Genomic DNA, 5,963 nt, shown 5'->3' on the forward strand with positions numbered 1-5,963 from the left:
ATCTCGAGTAGTCAAGTTTTATTTCATTAGCACTAGCTCTAAATCATGAGGGGTGCTACCTTGCTTGCTTGATGGAGACTAACTTCACTACTCTAGTAACCAACTTGTACTTTGACCAAAGTTAACTATAAAAGTAACTCATTGAGAAAACAAGTAAAAACTTGTAATGTAAAAACTTGGGATAGGCTTATGTAAGAAAAGGTAAGAATCATGGTGCCTTGCCCCAAGGGGCTTTGCACTTTGCAAGAATATTAGCTTGCCTTGGTAGTTCTCAAACTGTTCCTCCTCCTCCTCTTGGTAGCAACCTTCTTCTTCGGCGTACTCTCCGGTGCTACCATCTAAATTTAAATACTAGTATAACTAGCATAGTGGCCCGCGCACATGCGCGGGCGACACTTTGATGATCTTTTTTTTCTTTTCCTTTATTATCTATTGAATATATACATATCTAGATAGCCAAATAAACATACGGATCATAATAAACTTTAGATGGCCTTTTATTAGTTTAATAATTTTATAATATATTTATGTATTTTATATTTGTTGTATTTTTAATTTTATCTACCCAATGTAGATGTGTAAATTACTTTTATATGTTTTATTAGGTCTCTTTTATTGTTGGCTGAAATTTATGCCTTTGTGCGTGTAGTGCAATGGTAATTGTGGAACTTCTTTGTGATTAAGTGACTTGTTAGGAAATAAACCATAGTATTCCTTTTTATATATATAAGGCTAGCACGTATTTTGAATTTTTGAGGCAAAACTTCGACTAATAATTTGATCAATAAAATATAAGTTATATATCACCAAAAATATACCGTTGAATTTATTTTAAAGAGTTTCAAATGTTGGTCAAATGATTTGTTCTCAAGTACGCATCAGGCCTACATATGAAAATAGAGTTAGAAATATTATTTTCTTGACGTTTCTTCCATGAAACGACCTCTTTTTTCCCCCACAGGCAGAGTTGACCGTTCCATTTTTTTCTGTCTACCACCGCTCTCGAATGGAGGTTGTCTCCGCTCTCATCTAGTCTAGTGTAGAAAGTAAAATTTCTCTTCGCTTCCAGGAATTCACCGAAGTTAGATCGCGAACTCTCCCCCTCGAGTACAAATGGAGCTTCAATTGGAGAAATGGGAACTGCAGTTCGATTTGGAGGATCATGTCGGCCGGCCGGCCGAAAGATTGTGAGCCGCTGAGGACCATTCGATCGGACCCGGAGCTCGAGTTTTGCGGCGATTATTGGGGCTAATAGCCGGCGGTCTGCCGATCGTGTACCTACAGAAGATAGAGGGACTGGTGCCTGGTGTTGTTGCGCATCGGCAAGGACTCTGCCAAGAATTGGTACCGACCTGTTCTTTCTTATTTCCATTCTGCAATGAGAGTACCCATATATTCTGTTGTAATATCACACGATGCTCCTTTTCCTTTTTCCTCTCATCTTCTTTTGTAGATTTAATCTCAGTGTGAGCATTCACATGGTTCTCCTAGGTTCAATGAACATTTGGTTTGTTTTGGTTTTGCTCGTGTCATATATAAAGATGCTGAAATGTTAATATTAGTAATTTTCTGTCATAGGTTTGACTGCTTACCTCCAGGATTCCATTATTATTTAGATTCAAGGCCATAAGCTTGATATTCAGGATTTTCCCTGTATACAGACTTTTTTTTTATCATGGATACATCTGACCTAAAATTGTCCCACCCAGATATCAATTACCTGACTTCTATCCATCTATTATTTTTTAGAAAGAATAGCTTTTTGTTAATTAGAAAGGGAAAACTTGTTCAAAATTCAATTGTTCAATCATGAGAACCCTTTTTTGTTTCTAATATTGGGCTAGTGGTTTCATATTCCAGTATAGCCGATTGCGGCTGTCATTTTATTAATATTAAACCCACAACAAAAAATTGAAGCAACACATTTCGAATGAGATAGAATCGTGGAGGAAAATAACTACATAAGAAGTACTTCCTCCGTACCATGAAAGATGTATTAGATTTTCCAAATTTGGATGTATATATCCACTATTTGGTGTCTAAATACATCCAAATTTAGATAAATCTAAGACATCTTTCATGGGAAGGAGAGAGTCAAATTTTGTGATGAAACTAACTCCATTTGATTTGTTCTCGCACTCTCATTATGCGAGACAAAGGGAAAGCTCTGCGAACAAAGTGAATGGACTGTGGAACATTGATTTAGCACTCAAAGTTCTTCTAGCAACAAATTGTGAAACGGAGCTGAAGCATACCCTATTAGCTATATCAAGCATGTAGCAACTTGATACCAATTAATATTTTGCGGTTGCAGGAAGGACAAAAGATAAGTGTTAGAATTGAACCTGCCAATATGATGATACAACTACTTCACTGCGGGCCAGTCTTATACCCCTGAGAGGTATGAAAATTTCGATATGGTATGTACTCCCTTCTATTTAGTCACTTTCCTCTATTTGCTTTTGAGCATATATATATTCCAAGAAACACTATGTTATTAATAGTAATGAAATTCAAAATTGATGCTATTTCAAGGAAAAATGCACTTTTTTTTCTTCTAGCTAGTCAGTAATGGAACATAGAGATCTGTGTAGATACTTTCCTCTGATTGCTTTTATAGGTATACAAATATTTAAAGAAACACTATATTTCGAATAAAAATAGGGAAAATAGATGTTTGAGCAACAACTATTTCCTAATATTTGATGCTTAATTTTTTCCATGAGGTCTCAATAATTGGATTACTTACAAAGAAGTTATCACCAAGGATGCCATGCCCAGAACCGAGTAAGAGCAAGTCTGCAAAATAGCACGAATCATCAATAGTACTTTCAGTAATATAAATCCCAATATTCTTGCACATGATGGCTAGCACAAAATCATTCTTTACCTTTGAGCTGCACTCCGATACAGAGCTCTCTCTGTCTTGCCCGCTTTGAGAGTCATCTTCCGTGAGCGAGTGCTCCTCCAGATCGACTCTGACGGCATTGCCTGCCGGGGAAGAGATGGAAGGGTAGCTTGCCTCTCTGTATCTAGTAGTTGTAGGTGTAGTTGTAAGTCTAGCTGTAGAGTTGGGCAAGATGCTCGTCTTTGGCGTCATGCCGGGAGTTTGCATCAGATCTTCTAGGCCAGATCTGCTGCGTCTTGCTGTTCTTCTTCCTCATGACGGTGCTCCAACGGCTGGAGCCGGATGTGATGGGGGAGGAGGCGGCGGGGTTCTCCATCTTCAATAAGGCCTTCTGCTCTTGCAGATTCGATGCCGGCGGGCAAGAATTGGTGCTCCCTTCTTTTGTCATGGTGATATGGAGGATGGTGGGCTTCAATTTGGACGTCGCCTTGCGCTCAATCTGCAGTGGGGGAGTGTGGAAGCTGCTCCTGGGAGTCAATCAACGGTGGCTCGTCGTCAGCCACCGTCCAAGATGGTCGTAGGGCGACCGCTCCCGCCCTCGTCGCCGTCGGCTTCGGTTTCTTCCGGCCGGCGTGCACAGGTGATCCTAACCTCCAGGCTTCTATGCCGTCAAGGAGGCCCCTCAGCTCTCGTGCAGTTAGCTCCCGGAGCATCGTCCCAAGTGGTCATGTTCCCGGCGACGGTGCCCTTGGCTGCACGGCGGCGCACAAAAGCGGTGGTTAAGGAGCTGTGTTAGCAATGTCTGTTTTAAAAGTTTTGCCAAGTGTCAACATTGTCCTATGTCACAAGTTGACTCTTTTATAAGGATCAATGGGATGCGGAAAGTTGAGTGGGTATTTCTACATCCCTGTAGAAGCAGGGCTGCAATACCACATGACGCTACTGATAGTGCTACCTTATTTATATATAGTGAAAAATCACATGCATTTTCATCATTTAAATATGTCTTCCACCATAATTTCTTTCCATATAAAATGTTTTTTTATTTTTGCAGTCACAAAAGTCACATGATGTTGTAGTTTGATCGAGAAATCAGATGCTCATGGAGGAAAACATGCAACCTAAATGCTTTTATTTTGTTATGTCTCATTAGAAAAACATATATCTTTGCTCCTAATTAACTGTTGCACCAGAAATTCTGTTAGAAAGAAGAGAAAACCATCCACATGTGCTATCGCTAAGAGTGATCAGAGAAAAAGAACATGCTAGATAACACCTTAGCTATGATAATTATCATGAAACAAAGCAACCATGATCATTTGAATGGATATGGTTATATTTTGTATACCGACAAAGCCCTTCATTGCCAGGTCCAAAGTCCAGACTCCAGAGTGCTCACGTCACCAATAGAACCATGGTGTTATCCTCATGCTTGTACCTTGGTTGTAGAATACAAACCTACAAAATAAGAGAAAATATAGTACTTCCAAAGATATATTGGTAGAGACGTATCTAGAACCAACAGGAAAAGAGAAATCATCTTGAACTACGGAAGGCAAACAAATCCCTGCCAGAATAGTTCCTAGCTACTAATATACTATTTTTTACCTCCAGATGCAGAATGAATCAACTGTTTGCTACTTTGGTAGAGACTAAAACTGTGTTGCCAAACTCACAGAGACAGAAATTGAAACTGTGATCACGGTTCCCAGTGCTAGGGCCACAAGAAATATCTTTGAAATAGATTAGCAGTAAGTAGAAGGTCATCCGGTTTTTGAATTAATACTCTTGGCTGACATATCATTGCATTTCTTTGCAGCGATAATCATAGAACACACGGGGAAAGTTGGCTCGGCCGCTAGAATCATGAGTACCACAGATGTCGTCGCGGCCATCTAGGTCATCCGATTTTTGAATTAACACTCTTGGCTGACATGTCATTGCTCTTGTTTGCAGGGATAATCATAGAACACACCGGGAAAGTTGGCTCGGCCGCTAGAATCATGAGTATCACAGATGTCATCGCGGCCATCTGAGGCAGCTCCTGATCTCTACCTGCGTCGGCCTACCACAAGCCCACTTGGTGCCTAGAATTTAGGGTTCTGCACACGCACGTGCAGGTCTGCCTCAACTTCAAGTCTATACACACTTATATCTGCTTGTCATCATAGTCGACCGGCCGGCCGTCTCAGAACACTGAGGCGAACTCAAGGGTATTGACGATCGTGTGCGTAAGTACCTGCAAGGAAGACTGTATCCTTGCTTTTCTTCTCTGAGAACACAAAGATCAGGTTCAGATATATCGTCTAGATCTGTATGGCATGGAGGATTGGGACTGGGAAGCATGCGTCGTTGACAATGTTGAAGTCCGGTTCCTGAGACCATGGCATAAATCTGGGATGTCTCCATGAAGCAAATCTTAGATCGTACCTAGTTTTTGGAGGCCTCTATGTAGTGTTGCTCTGTTGACTCTGTTCCGTCAATAAAGCAAATCAGGATTGAAACATTAGCCACTCATGTGCTGCTGCACTTGAAGGAGGTTGGTCGGCCGGCCGGCCGGTCAGCCGGCGGAGAACGCGAAGGCATATACGACGGCGTTTGTGAGGACACGCAGGGAGTTCGTGTCTTTCTTAGGTTTTGATGATTTTGATCGTTGACTTTTATTAGCTAGACATGATATCGAAGGGGTACGATGAGAACTTCATGTAGGGTATTGGTGGGTAATTATATTGAATTCTGATGTTAATCAACTATTATAGAGATCGAACGGTAATAATTGCCTAACTAAATTAATTGATGGTCAGATGTTTCTGTTTTTTGTGGGATTTTCTAGCGATTTCTCTAATTTCTGGTGACCCCATAATGTACTTTTAATATATAATAGATTACTCACTAATTCAATGGCTATTCCATACATCACATATAAACACACAAACTATTCTATGCACACAAAATAATCTACTTAGGGTGCATGGGTTGTGTTGTTTAAAAGGAATTCACTTCTTTGTATTTAATATGTAAATGATAGTTTCCATAGGGTTCTTGAGAAATAATTTCCTCTCATTGAAATCTTCTTAAGATTTAATTTCTCAAACAATCATATATGAACTCATAT

General features: G+C 40.1%; 1 long non-coding RNA gene across 2 annotated transcripts; it reads left to right on the forward strand.

Moving 5' to 3' along the window:
- Window positions 1-943: 943 nt before the first annotated feature.
- On the forward strand, window positions 944-5,666 carry LOC127298614 (uncharacterized). 2 transcript variants are annotated; one of them, XR_007849956.2, is made up of 3 exons: window positions 944-1,344; window positions 2,315-2,420; window positions 4,668-5,666. It is a non-coding gene; the product is annotated as an uncharacterized lncRNA (long non-coding RNA). The 2 variants fall into 2 exon arrangements; XR_011744692.1 differs by having other exon boundaries at window positions 2,315-2,401.
- Window positions 5,667-5,963: the final 297 nt, after the last annotated feature.

Source organism: Lolium perenne, chromosome 5, assembly GCF_019359855.2.
Source record: "Lolium perenne isolate Kyuss_39 chromosome 5, Kyuss_2.0, whole genome shotgun sequence".
NCBI lineage: Eukaryota > Viridiplantae > Streptophyta > Magnoliopsida > Poales > Poaceae > Lolium > Lolium perenne.